This window comes from Plecotus auritus, assembly GCF_963455305.1.
Source record: "Plecotus auritus genome assembly, chromosome: X".
Lineage (NCBI taxonomy): Eukaryota > Metazoa > Chordata > Mammalia > Chiroptera > Vespertilionidae > Plecotus > Plecotus auritus.
The window spans coordinates 13634155-13661934 of NC_137784.1; the positions used below are offsets into that span (position 1 = coordinate 13634155).

The 27780-nt window shown below is 35.8% G+C and overlaps 1 protein-coding gene across 8 annotated transcripts in view; it reads left to right on the top strand.

The window, feature by feature from the left end:
- CNKSR2 (connector enhancer of kinase suppressor of Ras 2) overlaps positions 1 to 27780 on the top strand; it is a 271774-nt gene that overhangs the window by 16158 nt on the left and 227836 nt on the right. The gene's annotated exons all lie outside the window — the stretch shown is intronic.

Below are 27780 nucleotides of genomic sequence, written 5' to 3' on the forward strand. Positions count from 1 at the left end.
TAAGAAAAGGAAACAATGTTCATGGGATAGGATGGGATGGAGATCACCAAAAGTTAGCTCCATCTCCTTATTTTACTTCACTGCTAACAAATTTGTAGTTGAACTCTGAGATGGAAGATTGTGCTGTTCTAAACTTTTGTTAACCAAGCCCTATACCCAACACTCCTTCTAATTGTTGTTTCTGTTTTCTGCAGACACAGTGTCAGAATGTTAAACAAGGTGTGAAAAATTTTGAACAAATAAATGTTGGGCTTTATAATAATTGATATTCAGCTGAGTATATAAATGTGTATATAAATATGTCACACACATTTACTTAGGGCAGATATTTGCCTAGGGCAGATAATGCTGAAATTGAATAAGTGACCTTTTCTCATTGCTTTTCTGCAAGAAAGTCAACATTTTTATTTTTATCATAAAATGTAACACCTTATTTACATTGTATTATGGAGTCATATAGTGTGTTTAGTAGCTGAGTTTGGATATGAGGGTGGTTATAGCTAAAGGCCTCCTTTGGCCACATCTCCAAGAAATTCAATTAGATTTCAAAACAGTACTACTTTAATATTTGTGCTTTATTCCTGTATCTTTTTGGAGTGAAAATTCTAAAAGGAATAGTGTCTAATAGTAAGATAAAACTGTGACTAGGAATTTAATGCATTAACCCGATATATTTTTCTTGCCATAATACTAGTAAATTGAAATGCTATAATTATCACAATTTCAACTTGATTCTTTGTTATTAATCCACCTCTGTAAGTGTGAGGTTCTGCTGATGTTGATGTGAATGTCTAATAACTGTCTCCTTGTCTTGTTGTTTTCCTGATGTTATGCTCTGTGAGTACGAGCTTGGATATGCATTAATTTGTTATCTGCGAAATGCTTCTGCTTTTTGTACAAAGTATTTCTTAAGCTATGCTCACAGGAATGAAGTAGCATTTGTTTCATTTGTCTGCTTTGTTTTGTTTTAGTAAGGTAAGAATGCTTTACTTTTAAAGAAATGACAAAACAGCCTGTGGTGTGGGTAGTGGGTTCAGGGTAGAAGGACTCAAAGTGGGGGGAGTAATGGGGGACATCTGTAATATTTTCAGCAATACAGATAACTTAAAAATATATAACCTGTCGAGATTGTACATTAAATATCAAGGTTTTGAAGCTGTCTTTGTATATGTGAGTGGAAAGGATGATTTGACTTAGCAAGAGTCTCCAATATCTATTCTAGGATAGAATCTCCCTCAGGATAGGTGGGCGATATTTAGATTGAAGTTCTTTTCACGACTTTCCAATGACAGTTTCTTAACAAAATTACAAAGGTTTAGGATGACTACATGCAATGATACAGACAGTCTTCTAATAATTAAAAACATAATGTCAGAAGCAAATTGTGTGATTTGCATTACTTAAGAAATACAGATGGCAAGAAGTAGACTTGGAAGCTTCTTCGGAATGCAGATGGACACGAGTTCTTCAGTGAAGTTAATTAAGGGTAATCATTGTATAGTAACCGCTATTTTGTTAGCTGCCATGAATTTAGCATTTTACTTTCCCAAGTGAAAATGCCAGATGATGCCTTTCAAGGCTGCTGAGAACATCTTTATCCCCTGTAGCCATGCCAAAAGACTCACTTCCTTATCCTACTGTTCTCTTCTTCCATCTCTACATTTCATACAGATGACTAAAAAGAGATTAAAGGGATAAATATCTTGTAGGAAACACTGTATGTAGAAAATAATACAAATTATCTGTAGGATTGAGTTGGAACTACAAGTCTCTCAAGTTGTGGCCCCACCTTACTTATGTCCTGTATTTGCTGTGTGTGTTTAACTCATCTCTTCAATTCTCAAACCCTCAGGTTTGTTTTGTGGTTGTTTTTGTCTGAAAATGGGATTGGGAAAATGTGCTTTATAGGGAATTCTGAAGAATAATTAGTCAAGATACATTCCAGGTAGAAATAGAGTAACATTTTGACACTGGCAAAATAATTGTTTATTAATTAATTACTGAACAAGATTCAAATATCTTTATGGAGAATGTTTTTTTAAGGATTCCAATTAGAAATAAATTACTGAGTATACTAGTAGCTCACATAAGTTTTCATTAAGACATGGTGTACAAAGAAGAGTATACTGATTTAAAAATGTATATGAAGTAAAAATTTCAAGAGGCTGGCTCTCTCTTGAGAACTCTTTCCCTCTTACTACCTTCTGTCTTCTGTGTACCCTAACTTCTCTAACAGCTTTATTGGAGCATTTCTCTCCAGACCGTTTTTTTTTTTCCTTTGAGTCCAAGGATTACATAAGTAATTCTGCATAATTATTAGAATGGTATCTCTCTCTCTTCCTGCAGGGAACTCAATACAAGGGTCATAAGGCATTACTGTTGATGTCTCTGCCATCCCTAAGTCTGAAGCAGATAAACACCTCATCTCAGTAGTAGACCCTGCATATCATGATTCCTTGTACTTCTCAGCATTATTTTACCAAAAGGTTCATGATCATTGAAATTTCATTTCTCAGGCTTTGTCAGAATTTTATCATAAAAAGTCATGTACATTGTGATCAAAATTGTTAAACACTGAATCTGTGCAGTGAAAATGACAGGTACTTATAAGCACTAGAGCTTCATCTAAGTGATAAGAATGTATTGACTTTTCCTAGAAGAAATAGTCAATTGTAAGAATCAAATGAACCAATTCAGTAGTGCTTGGATCACTGAAAACAAGAGAGAATCAATGGCAAAACAATGCCTTTTCTTATTCATGTGTCACAAGTGGTATTTGGATTGAGGATAATTGAGAAGCATTAGCCTACAAATTAGTTTTCATCTTGTAGAGAATATTGTATGGAATGGTTGTTGGAAAGTGTACTTTCCCAAAGCTAGTATGCTGGCTTTTTTTAACTACCAGAAGTTTTGTTTTTCTTGTTAGGTTTCACATTTTGACCTACATTTGTGTTTTCCTTGGAAAAATGGGCCATCTATCCAACTCATATAAAATTTGGTAGAATTTTTAAAATATAAAAATTAAGAGCTTTGTTTTAATCATTATAACAATGTGACAACAATGTTGATATTAAAGCTTTTGAGAAATATCTTCTTTCACCATGATTTTGTTGCCATTGCTACTTCCTCCATCTTTTTTATATTGATATGTTTCTAAATGACAGGACAGCAACATGACAGATTTTATTATTTCATTCAAACTTTGGATTTTGTTTGGGGGGTGGGTCAGCTCTGAGCCATTTATAACTAATTTTTTAAAGTCATGTAAATTTTAAACTAAATGAATGCCAAAAATAAAATTTAATTTAAAAATGAAAGACAGTATTGACATCAAGTGGCTGAGACAGCTTTACTTGCATCAGAGTTACCTAGGGTAAGTAATTTGGATTTCTGCATTCCTTTGCTATAAAAATATGTCAGTGGTATGTTCTCTTTTAAAACTCTAACATTATTTGATTCTAATTTTTTTCATTGATTCGCTTATTTGGTTTAGAAGCAATGAGTGATGGCCATTCTTGATTTTATTTATATCTACTTTAGTGACTCCTAGTGACAGTTGGACATTCTGAATTTAAAAGGTTTAATTTTATTCTTTGTGTGGTGAACACACAATACAATATACAGATTATGTATTATAGAATTGTACACTTGGAACCTTATAAAGTTATTAACTGATGTAACCCCAATAAATTTAATAAAAATATTTTAAAAGGAAATGTATAAAAATAAAATATATTTCTTTTATAACTTAAAAATAAAATCAGGATCTGTGTAATGTAATAGTTCTATAGTTAACTTCTGGACATAGGTAAATGTATTATGGATGTAGTACAAGTATGTCACTTAAATTCTTAGCAATTTTTACAGCTCTTTTTATAGTTATTTAACATCTATGGTTTTAATTATACTTGACAAGCACTTTTGAAACACAAATACAGTTTTTGTGTGTGTTATTGTAGCACATTAGTTAAAGCAATTTGTAACACTTCTTTTATAAAAAGAACATGCTTAGTTGCTCTGCACACTGATACTCTTGTTCTCTGTGAGATGAATTGATAGGAAGTTAAAATCAGAAAGAACTTTTAGAAATCTCTTGGTTCTATGCTATCATCTTACCTGAAAGCAGCTGAGCTCAGAGAGGTTAAAGGACTAAATTCATGTCTTTCTAGTAGCAAAATTAGTATAACAAAGAACCCAATATATGAAGGCTCATAAATCATATATTGCATAGATCTCTTCATTGTTTTTAGGACATACCTGTTAGGAACAAACAAGAATAAGTTATTTTGATCACTGGTGTCAAAGCTAGAAGAGGTCTTGATTAACACATGCAATAGGCCTACGTTGTAGCATAATCCCCTCATTATGAATGTTTGGTTTTGATTTTATTTTATCATAATCAAATGTAAGATTCCAAGTATGCCGAACTTCATTTATAGGGTGTTAAAATTCTATTAACTGCCAGAAAAACTTCTCCTGATGGTCTTCTAATCTCTGTGGGCTCTGGACTCGGTGATTTTAAATCTCATTTTCTTAGGCTTTGTAGATTGTTAGTGAAGTCCAGTACAACAGGATTAAACCCCAGTCCAAACACACAGTAGACTTTGTGGTCTGTTTAGAACTGAATATGTGGTTTGCTATGCTGAATAATCTTTTGCAATTCATTTATTTTAGTAATTTGCCATTGTAATTATGAATATACATGTATCTAAAACTATAAATGTGGAATAAATTTTGACCCTATATTCTTTAACTTTCTGTATCACTGTATTTAAGTAACCTCATTCACACTACTAGAATTATTACAGGGGTGGGCAAAAGTAGGTTTACGGTTTTTATTGGTCTAATACAAATAAGTAATACAGTGATTAATAAATAATAATACAATAATAAACTGTTTTTCACATACTAACAACTATAAATCTACTTTTGCCCACCCTTGTAAATTGGAATAATTGGTCCCTGCCAACTACAAATACCTGTCTTTGATACATCAAAGATCAAGGCCAATGGATTATTTTAAAATTTGTTCATAGAGCTTACTTGCTGTGATGTCCTCCTTTACATTAAATAGATATTCTCCTATAAGTAGATATTGCATCATGTGTATTGTTCTCATTCATTTCTCTTTCCAACAGTCTTATGTCTCCATGTTAGTTAAAGCCTCAATAGTTGGAATCTCTGATTTGAAAGAATTATTTACAATTTAGAGTAACTACAGCAGTGTGACATCTGCATGTATTAGTGGTTTAATAAGGGAAGTAAATTATATAACCATAGTGAGATTTCAGATAATTATTTTTTAAATACCAGTATATGGATGCCAAATAGGGAGAAGTGGCTACATAAATAAAAGTATTCAACAAAATGGAATAAAAAACATAGTATGGATTTTTTCAAGTTTAATATGTGCAGGTCTCTTGTATTATGTGTGCTGCCAAGTATTCAATAACTAGATAAAAACGTGAAATACCACTGAAATACCATTGTGTGTGTTTTCTATTCTAAATTTCTTTCTAATGGCATTTATTGTCCTTTAGGAATACTTTCTTCTATGTGTTAAGGTTTAGGTACTGCATTTTTCAAGATTTGTCATCCTTTAACAAGGCAATATTATGTAACTTAATCATTGGAGAATGAACTGTGGCATTATGCACATTTTTTTTTAGTTGCTGTCAAAGATGGAATAATAACACGTTTCCTGCCACCATAAGAAGTGTGGTCACCCCAGGACAAGCACTGAGTCATACTTCTTGGGCCATTAGGAAAAGTTCACATCATTGGCAGCCACCTGCGCTCTTCATGTTCCATGACAAATGGCAAACTGGCACATGCTGTTACTGGAATGTTTCTCAAATGTCTAATCCCAGGAAAAATTAAACTAAAGCCTATGGCTTATTTTGATCAGTAGTTTTGAGTTCTTAATTTAGTTATGTTTTTTTCCCACAAATTTTTAATTTTTAACTACATTTATATTATAACTTGATATGGTAAAACTAAAGCATCTTGGACAGCAAAGACCAAAGGAATTGAGGCTTGTTTCTGTATTTTAAAGATGGGTTAACCAGTCTCAACAACCCAGACAACACTGGAATGTGACCCTTAATATTTTTCCAAATCAGTAGTTATACAGCTGTTAATTAGAGGCTCGTTTTGTGGGCCTGAGCCCTTTTACATGTGGAGTCTGATGCTATCTCCAAGTAGGTAGTGTCAGAATTGAGTTGAATTGAATTCTCTTACACTCTGCTGAGTTGGAAGAAATGCTTTCCAACTCGGATAAGAAAAAAGGAATAAACAGGGCTACCACATTCAGTTGTGTAACTTTTCACTATCCCTATATGGTTCTGCAAGTTTGCAGTATACAACCTGCACAACTCTGTGGTGTCCTCGGATATATGAGGACATGGACTTGAAACCTAGAGCAAGTAAAAAGAAATTTCATAAAATTCCTAATTTTACTTATCTAATCAAGGAAATTATAATAAATCATTAATATTTTAGAATGATTTCATTTATTTCGATATTAAGATTAGATAATGTAAATGCTTATGCCAAAGGCTATATTTGAATTTATGATAATTAACATTTAACATTTTTAAAGAAAATTGTTTATAAGATTTCATCATTTTTAATCTAACAACTAATCTGAAATTTTAATGGTAAATGATTACATAGATTATAATGCATCTTACAAATAAAAGTACATTTTTAGTATCTCAGAACATGAAAATAGTTGACTATAAAATAAAAAAAATACTTAGCTCTTAAATATGTATGCTAAAATAGATCATAGTAAAATAGTAGACAGTGAAATTTTTTTAATATATTTTTATTGACTTCAGAGAGAAAAGGAGAGGGAGAGAGAAATAGAAACATCTATTTTCAGCGAGAATCATCAATTGGCTGCCTCCTGCACACCTCCTACTGGGGATCAAGCCCACAACCTGGGCATGTGCCCTGACCAGGAATGGAACTGTGACCTCCTGGTTCATAGGTCAATGCAAAACCACTGAGCCACAGTGGCCAGGCGACAGTGAAATTTTTATATTTATTTGACACAATTTAATTTTTGTGCTTGGTTTACCATCCTAATTATGTTTAGGACATAATTTTTAAATTAATCTGTTGAATTTTTAAGCCCATGATTGAGTATATGAATCATCAAATCTATTTTTTTGTTGTTGTTAATCCTCAACCGAAGATATTTTTTCCATTTTTTCCAGAGTGGAAGGGATGGGGAGAGACAGAGAGAGAGAAAAAAACATCTATATGAGAGACACATCAATTGGTTGCCTCCTGCACACCCTGAACAGGGGCTAGGGATGGAACCTGCAACCGAGGTATGTGCCCTTGACCAGAATCGAACCAGGGACGGAAAGTGGACCGAGGCTCCAACCACTGAGTGAAACCAACTAGGGCAGATCAAATCTATTTTTAAAAAAGAAGAGCCATCAAAACACTTGGAAAAAGCCGCACCCTATAAGGTAGGATTAGCTTTACCAATAATTAAACCATTATAAAGCCTCTCTAATAAAAACAGCATGGTGGTATCCAATGAATACACAAATATACCAGTGGAATAGAATACAAAGCCCAAAACTACATCCCAGCACACACAGAAATTTACTATATGACAAAGGTAAAATTAGATCCATACCTCGTACCATACATAAGAATAACCCCCAAATGGATTTAGGGATCTAAACTGATGAACAAAATAGATCCAGAGACATAGAAACAGAACACTGATGAATTTCAGAGGGAAGGTGGGTGTGGGTGTGTGGGTGGCAAGAGATTAACCAAAGAACTTGTATGCATATATGCATAATCCATGGACACAGACAATAGTGTGATGAAGCCCTGGGGCAGGCTAGAAGGGGTCAGTGGGGAAAAACAGGGAACAATAAAGATAAATTTAACAATAAAGATAAATTTTAAAAAATACCTCCCACTGGGGATGTGCCCGCAACCAAGGTACATGCCCTTGACCGGAATCGAACCCGGGACCCTTCAGTCCGCAGGCCGACGCTCTATCCACTGAGCCAAACCGATTTCGGCTCCCTCATCATTTTGTGGATGTGATTATTCACAGGTAACAGGCATAGGGGAAAACCGTTCTCCTTCAGTACTCTCTGTCTTATGACCCAAAGCCTGTATTATCTTTTTTAAAACATCATGGCCTAAACTAATGACTCCCAATGACCATGTGATAGATTAGCAATTCTCTCAATTTTTACATGAACTTTATATCAACTTAACTAACTGCGTAAAATATCAAAGGCAACTCAGATTCCATGATGTGGAGACAGGGAAAGTGACTATGGCTGATGAGTGTAAAGTTGTTATAGAGAGAAAGGAGTTAACTGATTACTGTTCACTACATACAGGTTTTAGAAGAAAATCTTACATGAGATTTTTAAAAACCTAACAAGATTAACTTTAAATCTCTGTTGAATTTTAAAGTAAAGAAAAGGATATATTTCATTGTACAAACATATATTAAATACCTTCTGTGAGCAAAGTTCTGTTCTGGAAATACAGAAATGACATATATAGTCTCTATAGATGGTCTTACTAAGCACCTGAAATTAAATGTAGACTCTTATCCTAACTTAGAGTCATTACATTGACTCCAATATACACTGAGTGGCCAGATTATTATGATCTCTGAACGCATAATAATCTGGCCATTCAGAAAGAGAGAGAGAGAGAGAGAGAGAGAGAGAGAGAGAGAGAGAGAGAGAGAGAGAGAGAGTGTGTGTGTGTGTGTGTGTGTGTGTGTGTGTGTTTCCATTCTTTATATAGCTGCTATATTATATATATCACTTAAACCACATGCTACTGGTCAGAACAAAGAGTAAACTGGTACATTTTAAATAACTGCTTCCAGAAAATAGCATTTTGTGACATACTATTCCACACAGGATCTTTCATTGCAGCTTCTACATTCATAAATAGGAACATGCCACAACATTTACATAAAGTAAACCAGAGTGCAAAAATGGCTTACTTAATTGAAGGAATCACAGCACTTAATTATTAATCTTGTTCACAGAATTTGACTTAGAAAAAAAATATCAATTCTGGGATTCATATGCAAGAGATGTAACACTTCTATAAGAAACAGTGGCTTGCCTTGGCTAGATGCTCAGTTGGTTGGAGTGTCATCCTGTACACCAAAGTTGCAGTTCAATTTCCAGTCAGGGCACATACCTAGGTTGCAGTTCGATCCCCAGTTGGGGTGTATATGGGGGTCAATGTTTCTCCTCTCTCTCTCTCTCTCTCCTCTCTCTCTCTCTCTCTCTCTCTCTCTCTCTCTCTCTCTCTCTCTCCCCTCCTCCTCCTCCTCCTCCCTCTCTCCTCCTCCCTCCCTCCCTCCCTCCCTCCCCCCCCCTCTCTCTCAAAAATCAATAAACATCTCTTCAGGTGAGGGTTAAAGAAAACACAGTGGCTCACTAAAGCTTAGCTTCTTAAAGGAGAAGGAAGTAAGAGGGAACATGAGATTTTTATCAGAAGCTAGAGCTCATGTGTATAGTTTGAAAAAGTCACATTTTATCAGAAAAATATTTAAATTTTAATGTAGCCATATATGTTACTTTTCCCCTTCTATGGCTACTTGGCATTGTATATTGCTTAGGAAGACTTTTTCCATCCCACTCTTCTAAATTAAGGTTTAAAAAATGAATGTACTGGAAAAAAATATAGGAAAAGATTTAAGAAGAATGGGATGGAATGGACAGCAATTCCCCCCCCCCCCCCACAACATGTTATGTTTTTTTCAAATATTTCTTGAAATGCAGGATTGAGAAATAAATCTTATTCCAGAAGAAATGCTCCCAGAAGAAATATTCCTGATTTACGTATTCATTAGCTCCTCAGGTTTGAACTAGTTAACTTCGAGGCTGGACTTTATTGTATGTGTTGAAGAGATGCCGTAGTAAAACATTGGGGTAGTTATCATAGACGCACATGAGCCATATTTCCTTCCAGAAAGGGGCAGTTTCTCCAGATTCGTTATATTCTGTTTCCTAGACTTGGCTTTTATCAGTTTTTAGTTGTTCTTTTTTTCCTATTATTGTGTTCTTATGAGATTATCACCCAATTGCATGCCTCTCTAACTCAAGCAGAAATAATATCCTCCTTTTTTACAAGATTTGGGTTTGCCATGAAAAGCAGTGAAATAAGCTCTTTTTATATATAAAACTTTACTTGGATGACATGACTGAGTTTTTAATTGGAATGCAAGGTACCATTTTGATTTATTTATCTTTTTTTTATTATAGCACTGGGAAGTCAGGATTAGAATACTTTGATCATGACTATAGGCATCCAAAATTTTATTAAGAATTTAAAATTGGCAGGAGTTGGGGGTGGGGACAATGGGGGAATAAGGACACATATGTAATACCTTAACAAATAAGGAAAAATATATATATTAAAAAAGAATTTAAAATTGTCTTTATCATTACCAAATGAATCACACTCTTCCTAAGTGACTTTTAATCTGTGATGCTATAACCAGAGAGAAAATGTTTTCTAGGAGGTTTTCTTGGATTGTTACATATTTTAATGTATTTCATATTTTCATTCTAAAAAAGAAAAAATATTATTCACTCTTGGTTCCTTCAAAAAATTTTCCATTTCTGAAAAACTACCTTGAATTCAGTAGTCTGCTGTTAAAAATGAGTACTGAATGATTGCCTTGGGGAAAGGAGCAGTTAGAAATAGAAAGGCAATATGAATCTTTAAATTAAAATAGAAAGGCAATATGAATCTTTCTCATATACATTTAGAGATGTCTGCCAATATTTCCATAGCTTTCACCAAGATTATTTGTAATGCTTATCACAGTTTGTTTTACTTTTTATATTTACAGTATTTGCAAAACAGTGCAGGAAATAGCTCTTACTTTGTGGCTACTCAAGATAACTATTGGTAAATGCTTGGTTCATTTCAGAGGTTGATTTACAGTTGTCTTGAGTATAGGCCTGGGTTGCAGTCAATGGTAATACATTTATATGTATGCAAATATTGTATCTCTCAGAGTCTTTTCACTGAAAATTCAGCAATGGAAAGATTTGGGACTGAATTGAAATAGAAGCTTGCTAAAAGATTGTTTGCACAGCTGCTTTCAGGCAGTGACCGAAGTCTCATAGGAGAGTGAGTGAATAAGCTCTTGTTGGGCCATGTTCAGAAGTTTTTGGGTAGCACTTTGCATAATATAAAGTCATTATGTGTGTTGGGTCTTTGCCCTTGCCCTAACCTCCCCAAGCCTCACATTCTGGGTTTTTTTTTTTTCCTTCTTGCTTGGTCTCCTTTCCCTAGAAGAGCTGATTATTTATTCTCTGTGTCTTATGGAGGTAACTAAAAATAAATGGTTTTCTCTTATGACATCAGTATCTAGTGATCTTAAATTACATTTCATGTCAGACAATTTTAAATTCTGAGAACTGAGCAAAGATGATGTTTGTGTATCTTTCTCTTATAAACTGCTATCTGCAAAAGTAGGCTTGTGAACAGTAATTTAATCAGGAAAATCATAAGAATATTAAGCTCCATTAACTGTTGGGTTGACAACGATATGAATCTAGTATTAAATTATAAGTTAGGACTTTGCAAATGTCATCTGAAAGTTAATACTTCAAATCCTGGCAAGCACTTGCAATCTGCTAAGAAACAGATGTTATGGAGGTTAATTTGTGAATAGAGAAGCGATGTTGTCTTTTCAAGCAGAAGTGAGTGCAGGTTTTTTTTAAGGTGGGTTTAATCAAATTGCTTCTTTGACACACACTCTTAGCCAAGGCTGTGATTCTCTCCTCCCTCCCTCTCTTCCTCCCCTTCTTCTTCCCTCCCCCCACGTCTCTGATTCATATACATATCTGCAGAACTTTTTTCTCCTTCCTTTCTAATTTTCCAGTATTTCTGATTCAGACTCACATGCAAGAATTTGGCATCTGGAGGAAACAAAGAGAAAAGCAGTGCTTGCTGACAACCTTTTCCATTTTGATTGGCAAGGGAGAAAGCCCACTTTGCAGGCAGTGATTGCAGTAGAATGTTATCATAATGAAGGATAATTTTACTGAGCAGAGAGGAATTATGTGAAATATTAAAAGATTCTCATCATTTTAGGAGGTATTTGAGAAATGCTTAATGAGAAGGAACATGTATTCTTTGTTCTTTCTTTTCCTTTTTTGAAGAAATTCCACTGCACTCTTTTATAATTGATGATAACAGTATTGTGAAGGATGAAACTAATTGTGCTTATTTAGGCTGGTGAATTTCTCCATAGACTTCACATTTTGGAAAATTAGAAAGTTTTCTAAATACTTATCCTTAAAACATGCAATTAGGGGTTTATTCAAATCAGAATAATTACAATTACTTTGGCATAACCTTTCTTCTTCCCACTTAGTTAAAATACATTGTCTAGCTTACAGTATAAGAAATTTGGTCCCTTATGATTTATTAATCATTGGGCATCATTTCCTAATTGGGACTGCTAAGCCCATAAAGGACATAGCTAGATATTTAGCAACATAAGCCTACTTGCATCTATTTATGGGTATTGACAGTCATCATTATTGTCCTATGTGATAATGACCTCATATCTCGTTGAAAAAAAATTGTCTCTTTTTGCCTCTGACAAGCATTGCTCTAGTAATGTCCATTGTTACATGGGAGCTTGTTAGAAATACAAAATCTCAGGCCCGTCACCAGACCAACTGAATTGGAATCTCCAGTTTAATCAGATGCCCAGATGTTTTGTGTGCACATGAAATTTGAGAAGCAATGGAAAACTGACACTGTTTTGTTATAATTAGTACAATTATTTTGATTCCACGTCTTAGCTATTGAAAATAATACTGCAATGAATGTAGAAGTGCACTTTTCCTATAAATTGCCTAAAATAATTATTTTTGTGGTATAATAAAATATATATTTTTTTCTTTTTTTAAATTTTATTTTATGTTATTTTTTCGTTATTGATTAAGGTACTACATATGTGTTGAGAAGGTCATAAATTTAGGGAGAAAAAAATTAAAACTTCCAAATAGCCCATTTTCGTAGGTAAAGTAAAACTTACATTATGGGCCCATAAAATTTATTTGACTTTTAATATAATTGTATGATATTATGTATTTATTCTGATACCTGAAATAAAACAAATATAAAATTTAATATCACCACTTATGTTTTTATTAGATAATCCAAAAATGGTTGTTGGATAAATATAGGATTCCTAATACCCTGAAAAATAAATCCTTATGAATACATTTTAACTTTGTTTTAAAAGACCAAAATTCATAGCTTTATCTTAATTTTAATATTCAGTAAAACTGAATGATATAAACATTAGATGGAAAATATATGTTGACTGGAAACTAAATTGTGCCTAATATTTAATGACTTGTTTTAGGAGTCAGAAATTTTTAAAAACACAGGTGTTGTTGTTTTTTTTTACTTGACCTGTGAAATTATTTAATAGTTAATAATGCTGACATTCATTTATAGTGGGGAAGCCTGTGTGTTTAACATTGGAGGATGCTCCAAACAGTGAATTGGAAATGCTGAATAAGATTTGTATTAGGGAGGGATCATAGGCGATGTGTTGAGTTGAGTTTTAATACTGAGTGGTGCCATTTGTTTCTGCAGTTACTGTTACACTAGAGATTTTTTTTTGGTGGAAATTGTTTCAGTCAGAATTAATGAGGTGCACATATCAGAATTAAAATGAACTAATTTCTAAAGGCAGTTTTTCACCTATTGCCACAGTGTTTCTGGAAGCACCATTTTAAAAGCTGTTTCTACATCTTTCACATTTTTCTGTTGATTTTGTTTTGTTATTCAGGGGATTATGGATATAGCTCTGTCTAAATTACATATGGAAGAGGATTTACTTGTAGGTCTTTTCCTTCACTTCCACGGTGGTATACATAGGCACAGGGGAATAAAATGGCCAAAGAAATGACATGTTTGGGAAAATTGTATGCTTCAGTTCACGTGGCTCAAATAGCCAATTGAGTGAAGGTGCTGAGCAGGAAGATTAGTTTCTACCAGGGACCATCTTTTCTTTGGCAAATGGCAAACACATTGAAGCCAGAGATCTTTTCTGAACACAAGTTTGAACACAACCTTTAGTCATGCTGGCATTTCAGTGCCTCACTCTCCGTCTGTCTCCCGCCCATGGGTATTTGCTGTTTCCAGAACCTAATGCTTTTCCTTCCCTCTTTGACTGGTTGTCTCCCACTCAGTTCTTGCCACATTTCTTCCAGAAAACTTATCCTTGATCTCTCTGATTTGGTCAAATCCCCCCATTATGGGCTTTTGGAGCACCACACAAAGGTACCTTTCCTTCCCTTCAATTTACTTGTCAGGGTTGCTTGTGTGATTCTCAATTTAATGTGCTTCTTTCCCAGCAAGCTATTGGCTCCACGAAGGCAGGGATCATGTCTGTTTCTGCTCACCTTTTTATTCATACTCCCTGGAATAAGACCTAGCTTATAACTAGGCATTTGATAAATAGTTGTTGAATGAATAAATGGAAGTTGGTATCAAGAATTGCAATTCAGTGGGGTGGGGATCTTAATATTGGGGACAGGAAGGGAGGGTTTCCTTAGCTCAACAAGCTAGTTGGTCAGAGGAAAATCATATAGAAGTCTGGGCTTTGGTAGAAGAATAAGAAAGAGTTACTTATTTATGAACCAGACTTTAAGTATGAAGAAATCAGGAGTATTAAGGGAAGCCTGCAGCTGAGATAAGCCAAGATTAGATGTGTCCCCAGAAGTAAAGCTGAATCAACAAGTTTTGCCCTTTCCAGTGACATTACTCAAGGGTTACCCCCCACCAATACTTCCCCCATGGGAGACAGCTCCCTCCTGTTCCTGGGCTCCCTCCTCCCTGGAGAACAGTATCTCTCCCAGCATGCAGAGATGACTGATTAATCCTTGTGCTACTATTCCTTCAAAATTTATCTGCATGGCACTTGAATACAAATTTATTTTCCCTCTTGATATAGCTAGTGTAAATTTTTTTATAAAATTCGCACATTGCTGAAACAATTTTGGCATGTCTCATTCCCAATAATATTGTTTAGACATTAAATGAAAATAGTAAAAAGGATGGCAGCTGTATTAAGTGCCATTGTGATTAGGCAAATTACTTTTTCATGATGAATTAATTAGCGTGGGTGAGATAGTATATTAATGAGTTCCATGTAAGATTTACTGAATTTAGTAAATCATTACCTTTGGTGATTGTTGTTTTTTAGTCAGTAAAAGGAAATTGTGTTTCTGTTAGGGAAATTTGATTACAGATGAACATATAGTAATTAGATATAAAATAGTAATTTACAGCTGTGGCTTTCATATATCCATATACTTCCCCCAAATTTTTAAGCCTAATTAATACTTGAAAGTAGCAACTTTAGGCTATTTAAAATTAATCTATTAACTTGTACTTTTTATTGTGGTAAAATGTACATCACATAAAGTTTATCATTTTCACAATTATATTTTTAAATTATAAAATGCACCTGACATCAAATTTACTATCTTCACCATTTTTAAGTGTAAAGTTCAGTGATGTTGAAGGTACTCACTTTGTGCTACCATCACCACCATCCATCCACAGAAATCTTTTCATCTTGCAAAAGTGAAACTATGTACCCATTAAACACTATCTCTCCATTTCCCCCATCCATTAATCCCTGGCAACTACCATTGTACCTTCTGTCTTTATGAATTCCACTATTCTAGGTACTTCATGTAAGTGGAAACATGCACTGTATGTCCTTTTGTGACTGTTTATTTTACTTAACATAATGTCCTTAGGGTTCATTCATGTTGTAGCATGTGTAAGAATTTCCTTCTAAAGGCTGAATAATAATATTCCATTATAGGTCTATACACATGTTGTTTGTGCATTTGTCTGTCGATGGATACTTGAGTGCTTCCACCTTTCAGCTATTGTGAATAGTGCTGCTATGAACATGGGTGCACAGATATCCTTTTGAGACCTTGCTTTAATCATTTAGGATCTATTTCCAGAAGCGGAATTGCTGGATAATGTGGTAGTTCTAACTTTAATTTTTTTAGTAACTACCATACTGTTTTCCATACTGCACGCACCATTTTGCATTTCCACTAACATTGCACAAGGGTTCCAATTTATCCACTACCTTGCCAGAACTTATTTTATGTTTTTATTTGGTTGTTTTCTGGATAGGATAGTAGCCATCCTAATCAGGGTGAGATGGTGTCTCATTATGATTTTGACTTGCATTTCCCTGATAGTGATTTTTACATTTCCATGTGCTTATTGGCCATTTGTACATCTTCTTTTAAGAAATGTTGATTTAAGTCATTTGCCATTTAAAAAATCAAGTTATTTGTTGTTGGTTGTTTACAGTTCTTTATATATTCTGTATATTAATCCCTTGTCAGATTTAATATTTACAAATATTTTCTCCCATTCTGTGGGTTGCCATTTCACTGTTTATAGTGTTCTTTGAGGGCAAAAATTTTTAATTTTGATGAAGTACAATTTATCTTTTCTTTGGTTGCCTGTGACTTGTACTTTTTTAAGTCAGAAATCTATAAAAATGCATTTCAAGGTAAGAAGTATGACAGAGTTGTCTTTCATTTTAAATCGTCATTACATTTAATGAATATAAAATGTCTATCCCTAAAACATTTTAGCAGCCTGTTGACAAACTATCAGTTTTCCAAAGTTGATTTAAATACAAAGCACCTATTCGGTTTTTACCATTATAAAAGAGAGACCCTGTTAGCTATTTTCTCCATAGAATTATAACCTCTTTTGATAAATTGTAACAGTTTTAAAGTCAGTAAATATAAATATTTTTCTGTCTTCATGATAACCAGTTATTATTTTATATACAGTGTAATTTTTGGAAAATATATATTGCAGCATTGCTATAAGAAACAGTCCAATGGAAACTTGTAGTTATTGAAAGGGTTTATTGAAGGCTGTGTTCATTACAACACACAAGGATTTCTTCCCAGGAGAAATCTTTTGTCTGGCTCTAGTGCCAGGAATGGATGGGCTTCTCTGAGAAACTGGCTTGCTTTTTTCTAATGAATGTTTTAACTGTGTACCTAATCCTGTTTTCTTCTTCATTAGCTTGTAGACCATTTACAGCCAGTGTACTAGCTCCTCCCACACTTAAGCAACTCTAACATTCATCGGTATGGATTTTTTTATATTACCATTGTTTCCAGCTCCCATTTGAAGACTAACCATATTTTCCCTTACCCATGTTTTTCTCATCTTTTAATTTGTGCTGTCCTGCTGAGCTGTGTGTATTTGTGAATGTATAAATAATTTACTTAAACCCCTTTGGATACAAAATTTAATTTCAATATGGTAAATGTATTTTAAAACAATGTCTTTAAAGTTTTAAATGAAAAGTGGAAAAATGTTTTTGGCATGACTTGTGGCATGGTACAGATGATCAGTATGAGAACAATCTCTTTCACCCTTCCTCACTCATTCTAATTTAGTGTAGGCTTAAAGGACGGGCATGTGGAATCAGGACTTGGATGTAGGCCTTGCCTTACCGTTTATTGAGCAGAGGGATCCTGAGCATGGTCTCTAAATCCCAATTTACTTATCTGTAAAATCAAGATAATGATATGTAATTCCTCAGATTGTTCTAAGGATTAAATGAGAAAATATTTGTGGAGTGCTTTAAACAGCGGTTGGCATACAGTGATTACAAAAAAATAAGTGGAAAGGATTACTGTTAATTTGCATCAACTCTTTAATTTGAAAATGGAATACCATGGCCAGCTTAGCATTTTTTAAAAGAAATTAAGACAGGGTTAATGAGAATAGGCACAGAAGAAAATTGTTAGTCCTTTTTTTGTTTTATTTGGTTTGCTGGGGGATCCTTGTGAAAAATCATATACTCTTTCTTATAGAGCAACTGCTTGCTTATAAGAAGGAGGTAAGTGAAGGATGGCACTGAAGAACATAAGGAAGAGGAGTTCTCAGGTCTCAGTGTTTTTACTGGTTTCAGTGATATCTAATACTATTTGCTCAAAGTTACTAATCATCCGAGAGATGCAAATCAAAACGACAGTGCAGTACCATCTCACACCTGTCAGAATGGCAGTCATCAACAAATCAACAAACGACAAGTGCTGGTGAGGATGTGGAGAAAAAGGAACCCTCGTGCACTGCTGGTGGGAATGCAGATTGGTGCAGCCACTGTGGAGAACAGTATGGAGTTTCCTCAAAAAACTGAAAATGGAGCTCCCATTTGACCCAGTAATCCCACTTCTAGGAATATATCCCAAGAAAACAGAAACACCAATCAGAAAGGATATACGCACCCCTATGTTCATAGCAGCACAATTCACCATAGCTAAGATTTGGAAACAGCCTAAGTGCCCATCAGCAGATGAGTGGATTAAAAACCTGTGGTACATCTACACAATGGAATACTATGCTGCTGTAAAAAGGAAGGAACTCCTACCATTTGCAACAGCATGGATGGACCTGGAGAGCATTATGCTAAGTGAAATAAGCCAGTCAGAGAAAGATAAATATCACATGATCTCACTCATTTCTGGAATATAATGAAAAACATAAACTGATGAACAAAAACAGATCCAGAGACAGTGAAGCATGGATCAGACCATCAAACCTCAGAGGGAAAGTAGGGGAAGGGAGGGATAAGGAGGAGAGATCAACCAAAAGACTTGTATGCATGCATATAAGCATAGCCAGTGGACACAGACAACAGGGGTGTGAGGGCATGAGCGGGGTGGGGTGGGGGTGGGGGAATAAGGACACATAGATAATACCTTAATCAATAAAGAAAATAAAAATAAAGAAAATTTTAAAAAAGACTATTTGCAGTGTTTCTCCTTTCATTCATTTGAATGTGAGATTCAGATAGAATGCCAACCAGGTATCCTTACACTGTATTCAATTCATCAGAGTATACTAGCATGGAATTCCGTCCTTGGTAGTTTGAAATAATTTTTTTCACACAGGTCTGGAAGAGTGTGATTTTTTAATATGTTTCTAATTTATTTTTAGAGAGAGAGAAAGGGAGAAAGATAAAAACATCATCAGTCAGCTGCCTCCTGCCCTCTACTGGGGATCGAGCCTGCAACCTGGGCATATGCCCTGACTGGGAATCTTGGTTCCTGGGTCAATGCTCAACTGCTGAGCCACACCAGCCAGCTGGAAGAGTGTGATTTTTTATTAACCACTATTCTATATTATCTCTTCTTCATTTTAATAACTGTATGTTTCTATCAGCTCCATTTACCCCTTTCTTTTTGCAAGCCTACAAATCTAATTTATTGTTGAGATCTTTTTTTTTTCAGTCTTGAAATGGTCTGATGTAGTCAAATAGATTGAGCTTCAGAATCCTCTGAGAGTAGGTTTTAATCCTTGCTTTGCCAGTCAGTTTCTTACTGAGTACACTTAGGGAGTTACCTAATCTCACGAAGCTTTAGTTCCTACATGTCTAAAACTGGTATAACAATAGTCCCTTTTACCTGGTGTGACTGACACTTCCCTATCTTTACCAATACCATATACTCTTCTAAAGGAATATTTTACAGGTAAGGCTTCTTCTTTCTCACCCTTCAACTCCATGTTCTGTCTGGCTTCTATTTTTATTAGTATGCTACTCTGTGGTTAAAATCATTGATGAATCTCCTAATTGTTAAATTCAGAGTGGGCTTCGAACTCTGGCAACCTGACACAAAGTTTTCTTTTACCCCAGTTCTGTACTGCTAGTGATAAAACATTCTCTTCCATTAGCTTCCATGGTATCACCTTTTACTAATTTTATTCCATTTCTCTCTGGCTGCACTTCTTCGGTTATTTTTGTAGGTTTGCTTCTACCAAAGTCTTTACCTTTGATTTCTAAAGGTTTAATTCTAAATCCTCTCTTTACTCATTTTCCCTAGTCAGTCTCAGTAACACTTGTGGCTTCAATTTTCTACCTGTATACCAGTGATTTTCAAATATTTGTCTCCAGAGCAGACATTCCTTGATTTCTGACTACTCAACATTGCTACCTGGCTGTCTGAATGGAACTGTAATCCCAGTATGTTCAGAAGGAAACGTCTTCTCCTTTGGTGTTTCTATTATCTGTGAATTAATGAATGTCACCATTTTTCCATTTCTGTGATCCAGAAATGTGGGCATCATCTTCATTCCCATTGCCTCCTCTACTTCACGTAGCCAATCCAGCACCAAGTCCTGCCCATTTGATCTTCTTTCCAACCCATCTCTTCTCTAGCTTTCCTGCCATTATCCTAGGACAAGTGAACAGCATTCCATACTTAAATTATTTCAAATGTTACTCAATATTCCGCCCTCTTGGCAGCCTTCAATTCACAATACTACAGCAGAAGTAATGTTCACAAAAACACTTTTAATGTTGCCTATTTCAACCCTTCAGTACCTTCTCATTGCTCTCAGGTTCACAGCCAGGATCCTGAACATGGCCTACAAGACCCTACATCATCTCACCCCTGCCCATCTCTCTAACTCCATCCTCTTCTGTGCATTTCAGCCACACAGACTTCTTTCAGTTTTTCAAATGTACAGTGTTCTTTTTGTAGCACAGGATCTTTACATATGTTGTTTCTTGGGTATATTGTCCCCTATCTATTCCTCCCCTTTGCCTAGCTAACAGTTAAGCTTATGGGTCATAGTACCATTGTCAATTCTTCACTTAAGCCTTCCATTCCTGACTTCCAACTCAATGGAAAAAATACCCATTTTTGTCTTTCATAACATAGTGTATTTTTCCTTCATAACAATTATCACAGCTTGTATTTATGCATCTATTTTGACAATTAAATGATTAATGGTTGTCTTCAATATTGTACTATAACCCCATGAAGTCAATGTTTATGTTTTTGCTAGGCATTTGATTCCCAGTGCCTAGCACATAGTAATCACCTCAGTAAATATTGATTAAATGCAGGAATGACTGAATATGTATGCTACCCTTCAGGGCTCTATAATCTATTGGGGGGAGAATCCTATATAATAAAAGGGCAATGTGCAAATAGACCGAATGGCAGAACAACCGAACAACCAATCAAAGCATAATATGCTAATGATATGCTAAGGCTGTTCAACCGCTTGCTATGACATGCACTGACCACCAGGGGGCAGATAGTCAACTGGTCGACCAGTCGCTATGATGTGCACTGACCACCAGGGGGCAGACAGTTGACTGGTCAACCAGTCTCTGTGATGTGCACTGACCAGCAGGGGGCAGATGCTCTGACTGGTTGGTGAGCTTGCTGCTGGGGTCCAACTGATTGGGACTGAGCAAGATAGGCCGGGCACGCCCTGGAGCCCTCCTGCAGTCCCTCCCCAGCACTGGTGGGGTCCCTCAGCCTGACCTGCACCCTCTTGCAATCCGGGACCCCTAGGGGGATGTCAGAGAGCCAGTTTCAGCCCCTCCTGCAGGCCACTCCCCTTGGGAGGGCGCCAGATGCAGGGCTCATGGCTGGTGAGCACTGCTGCAGCAGTGTGAGGCACAGTGGGGCCGGGATGAGCGGGAGCGGCAGATAGGAGCTGCAGGCGGCGTTAGACTGTGGGTTTTGGCCTGATCCCTGCAGGCCACCCAGAGGGACCCCACCCGTGCATGAATTCGTGCACTGGGGCTCTAGTGAGACAATAATACAAAGATTATAAAGAAACAGCACAGGTAACAAATACTATTGTGTAAAATCCAAAGATAATAAGAGAAGAGAGATCCATCTGATTCCAAGATCAAGACTAGATAGGATTTCAGGAACTAAATATGTAGAAAGAGATATCTAAATAATGGGAATCACATTAAGTAAAGAGTTGAATTGTTCAAGTTGGCTTCAGGTTAAGATTTATGAATGTATGAGAGAGAATGGCAGAAAGATAGGTTAGGGTCTGAAGTTGGAGGTCTTTGAATGACAGAGTAAAAGATGAAAAGCTTAGATGTTCTGAAGTTTCCTTAAACAAACAAGCAAAAATGATTATATATTAAGTAGTAAAATTAAATACATCAACTAATTGCTCATACATGGTCTGCATATGATTCATATTAAAGTTGTTTTTCTGTTAATAAAATATCCTTAATAAGACTGTGAAGACTTGCAAAAAGAAAACAGTTTCAGTTTTAGTGAAAATTCTGCAACTGAACATTAATTTTTGTAAGAAAGTATGGGATTTGAAAAATGTTGTATATGAATTCTTAAGTATATAATAGCATCAAGCTCCATGATAATAGTAGGCAGTCTTTGTTTATTAAACATGTTATTAAAAAAATTTTAGACTTTGTTTTAAAAATTAAAATATGGATATGCAGAATAATTATATATAATATTTAGAGATTATTTTATCTTTACTAAAAGAATATTTAAAAATTTGCTTGTGAGCTGTCCTGAATCTCTTTGAGAAAAACCATTAGTCCAGCTGTTATACCATCTTCTACATACCTTTAAAAATTACAAAATTATGAAACCATTAAAACGTTGTTTTGTGTAATGTGCCACTGCATTTGAAAGGTTGTTATCTCATATAACCATATATCAGTACTTTAAAATTGAGTAGTTTTAAGCAATTTGATAGTGTGCCTATGGGTTACTTTGCCCTTAGCCTTGATACAGTATATCACTCGATATATTGTAAGTACTTTTTGTGAATATTCTGATGCGGTATGTCATACTAAAAACTTAATTTTTATCTAGTCAGACCCATCTATCTTTTTCTTTACTGTTTCTGTCTTTGGTTTGATACAGAACCCAGTTTTCTCTAGTACCCTTTTTTAGTTTTTAACATTGAATCTCATCTGCTATGTAGCACTGTCTCCTAATTTCAGTGCTGATATAGTTTACTTGCTTAGTTTTGTTTTCTTTTGGTGATTTAATAGGAAAGGGGAGTTTTTATCCAGATAAAATTTACTCTGGTTTAAAATGAAGAACCAGAAACAGACTATAGGAAGGCTGAATTGTTTTGCAAACTGGAACAATTGACATTATCACCACTAATCAAGGTTATTGTTTTGTTTTCATCTCTGTCTTAAAGACAAAGTTAAGTTGTTAGAGAAAAGAATAGATCTGAGGTGAAGAGTAGAAATGGTGATAATAAGTATAGTAGGGCTTGGCCTTCCAGAATGTCTTTTGGAGACCACAGGGCACAGTGATTGGTTTCCTACTGCGGGCACCAGTCTGCACACTCTATGTCACATACACTTTCTCAGACAGAAATTCTGTTTATAGCCTCTGAGCTCTGCCAATCAGCAGGGTGAAGGAGTCTTTTCAAAGGTAGTTAAATTCACACTGCCTCAAACTTTGTAGGTGCTTAATAAATAGTTGCTGAATGGAATGCTAGAAACATTCTTCCCTGGCCTGGGTCTTTTATGACAAACACTATGATAAAATGATGTCAGAAGGAAATTTTTCCACTGAATTTTCAGTTTAATAGTATTTTCAAAATGTTATATAACTCATAATTCACTTGTAATTTTTTTCAATTTTATTTTTAAATTAACAGAATAAAATAGACTTTTCGGGTGTTATCAGTTGTAGGAGTTTCAACACATGTATAGATTTATATAACCAAAACCACAATCAGGATACAAAATAATTTCATCACCCCCCAAATAAGAAACTCTCTTTCCTGCTGCTTTATAGTCACTGCCTCTTCATATTCCCAATCCCTGGCAACTACTGATCTGTTTTCCACTGCTATCATTTTGCTTTTTTCAGAATGTAATAAAAATGGAATCATTCCGTATAACCTCTTCCACATTGGCCATTTTCTCTTAGCATAATACCCTTGAGATCTATCCAAGTTGTTGTGTGTATCAACAGTTCCTTTTTTATTGCTGAATAGTATTCTATGGTATGGATGCCCCAAAGTTTGTTATTTTTCACATTATTTCTCACTTGTTAAAGCAGATATTGCTTATTTTTATTGGAATTTTGAATTGTGACATAGATGGTGATGAATAAAACATTTTCTTATTTTTTTGGTTGAACAAAATGTAAAACTAAGTATAGTAAAAAGCAGAACAAAGAGTCAGTTCACTTTTACTAAGTAAGAGTGATGGCTAGCTCTTCTCTGAATGAAGTCAAGAATTTGTATGGCTATATTTTCCCAGAACTATAAGACAGTTGTTAAAGAACATTTAAACTACATAGTCTCATTGTTCTAGAATACTTCAAGAATTAGATTTATTAAATATTCTGGGTATCTGTTAAGTAGCCTGTACATTTACATAGGTTGGCCAGTTTCCCGATAATTAGAATTCAGTAAAATTCACTTGTTGAAATGCAACGTAATATAATTTTATCATTTTTAGATGCTTTAGGAACTACCACAGATCTTAAATATGAATTGTCTTTTGCTAGATTACTTATGACTATATACTATCCTATATATAGGAGAAAAGCATGGTTATATGTATGAGTTTCTGGCTATTTATATTATAGAAAATACTTTTATTATCTATAGTAGATGTCACAGTTAGTACCTGAATGCTACCTGACACAGACATCCAGAACCTCCCTCCCCTCAAAAAAGCCTTATAAATTAAAAAATTTAAGATCTTTGAAATTTAACCTTGTGGTAGGAGGAGTCATTGAAGTTTTTGAATCGAGGAGTGGCTTGATCAAAGAGTGTTTTTAGAGATGTGACAGTGATAGATGGCAGACTAATGCCAGGGGGAGCATCTAGGCATCAGGGCAGACTCTACAGCCTGAATAAGGTGATGACAGTGAGATCCAAAATGAAAGGACAAAGCAAGAGCTATTTTGAATGAAGAAAGCATGTTTCTCACTAACTGACAAGATAAGATATTAAACTGGGGAGTCCTCCAAGATGGTTCTGAGACTGGAAAAATACTGGTAGAAATAGAGGAATAAGTTTCTTAGGGAGAATGAAATTGGAAATAAGGCAGTTGAATATGGTGTTATTGGTCATTGATGATCTGGACAAAAAGCAGTGTCCACAAAAAGAGGGGACTGAAAACTAACTTAAAAGTAAGATCTTTTGCCTTGAAATTTTCAGGATATTGGATTGATTCATGTTTGTTTTAATTTTCTAACCTTATCTTGTAGAAGGGATGCAGGTCCTCACAAATCTTAATATGTTGATTAGGGGCCTGGTGCACAAAATTCGTGCACTGGGGGGTGGGTCCCTCAGCCCAGCCTGCCCCCTCTCACAGACTGGGAGCCCTCAAGGGATGTCCTACTGACGGCTTAGGCCCGCTCCCCGTGGAATAAGTTTTTAAAAATATGAATCATATGTAGACCAAGTATGAGCAATTAGTTGATGTATTTAATTTTACTACTTAATATATAATCATTCCTCTATATCTACCACTATTTTTCCAGTCTCAGAACCATCTTGGAGGACTCCCCAGTTTAATATCTTATCTTGTCAGTTAGTGAGAAACATAATTTCTTCATTCAAAATAGCTCTTGCTTTGTCCTTTCATTTTGGATCTCACTGTCATCACCTTATTCAGGCTGTAGAGTCTGCCCGTGGGGAGCGGGCCTAAGCCGCAGTCTGGCCTCCCTCTGTGGGAGGCGACCGGGGGGCTGATTAGGGGAAGGTGCCAGCCCCATTACCCTGCTGCTGCAGCCACTGCCAGCCACTGCAGCCGCCAAGGTGTTTTCATCAACACGTACTACAGTCCGTTCACCATGAAAAAATGACAACTTTCTTTAGGCATTTTCAAGATGTCTCTTTCATAGGCTATGACATTTCTTTCTTTTTTTTTTTTTTTTATCCTCACCTGAGGATATGTTTCCATTGATTTTTAGAGTGTGGAAGAGAGAGGGAGAGACAGAGAGAAATATCAATGTGAGAGGGACACTTTGATTGGTTACCTCCTGCATGAGCCCTGACCAGGGCCCCAGCCAGGGAGGAGCCAGAACCTAGGTACATGCCCTTGATCAGAATCGAATCCGGACCCTGCGGTCGGCAGGCCAAGGCTCTATCCACTGAGCAAAACCGGCTATGGCAGGATATGACATTTCTTAGCCCCTCCAGCAGTGGACCTTTGTTTTTTTTCCTCCAGGAGTGTGGTGGAAAAACCCTAGATCACCTTCTTGGATTCTTATTACCCAAGTTACCAAGAACACTGTGAGTGGCATACTGGGAGCTTAGCCAATGAGTGGTCAGAAAAGGTGTTTACGCTCGAACTGGTTTGGCTCAGTGGATAGAGCGTTGGCCTGCAGACTGAAGGGTCCCAGGTTTGATTCCTGTTAAGGGCATGTACCTTGGTTGGGGGCACATCCCCAGTGGGGAGTGTGCAGGAGGCAGCTGATAGATGTTTCTCTCTCATTGATGTTTCTGACTGTATATCCCTCTCCCCTCTTCTCTGTAAAAAATCAATAAAATACATTTTTTTTAAAAAAGAAAAGAAAACGTGTTTCCTCTGCAGCTCATGCGCAGAGGACACCCTACGTTATGTCCACTGGGCTAAGGGCGTGTCCATAGCTGCCGGGGGCACACCCCCAAGGCCTGCAGCCCCGCGTTGTGTCCGCCGGGCTGGGGGCATGGACCCAGCCACTTGGCGCCAGTGCAGCGCATGCACTAGCCTGTAGGCCCGCGGATGTTCCCACCGCACCCCCAGCCACTCAGCGCCTGCGCCCATAGGCCCAGAGTAGCCGGGGGTGTTCTGGGACCCTGGCCGCTCAGGGCCTACCCGTGGGGCTAGGAGCGGCCTGAGTCCCGAGGATGTTCCCAGGACCCAGGCCGCTAGGCACCTGTGTATGCAAATTAACTCACGATCTTTGTCAGGTTAATTTGCATACTTACTCCTGATTGGCCAGTGGGCTTTGTGGATGTACGGTCAATTTGCATCTTTCTCTTTTATTAGTGTAGATCTTTGTTCTTCACCATAAATAGTGAGTGGCAACTGAATGCTAACCAATGAACTTACATTTTTATTTTTTGCTATAAGCATCAGAGTATTGTATTTTTAGATAAGAGCATGTGTTATGTAGAAAATTATGTAAAAGTAAAATTTCCTGGAGTATCAGTAGACATCCTCAAACATCCACTATAAAGTGGGTTTTTAAGATTTTTAACAGTAGATTATAATAACTCCATTTCTACTTCCACCTTATATTGGATTTATATGTTATGTTTCACCATTCTTTTATAATATCATTGATTTACTGAAAATTTGTGCATCCTTAGGATATCTCTAATGTCACCATTTTTAAAATGTTTCACTTTTGGACCCTCTTTCTAGAGCTATGATTTTTTTGTTCATTCCTCTTCATTGCAGATGGTGGAAAGCATTATAATTTACTGAAAAAGACTGACATGTTGTAGTAATGATTTCAAGCCTTCTTTTCAACTCTCTTAAGGCGTGGTCTTAGATAAAGTAGTATATAGTTTATTTAATGTTTCAATTGACAAGTACACAATTTTCTTCATGGTAAATTTGTGAGGTTTATGGATCAAAATTCACTTTCTATATGTTTTCTTAAGAACAATAGGTGGAAATTTGTAATTGGGGGTTATAAATTTAACTTAGAGTTATTTAGAACATATCAACAAAATAGGGTAAAATTTCGTGGAACCTAAGGGAATAATTCATTCAACATTAAAGCTTAAAAATCTTAGGAAAATGGAGTAGGTAATAACATTTTTAAAATCTGGTATATATTCTCATTTTATCTGTTACAGTGTTGAAGACTAGTCATATGATCACTAAAGAATATCTTATTCTTGAAAATGGGATAGCTCTACTTTAAATAAAATAGTGTATTAGTG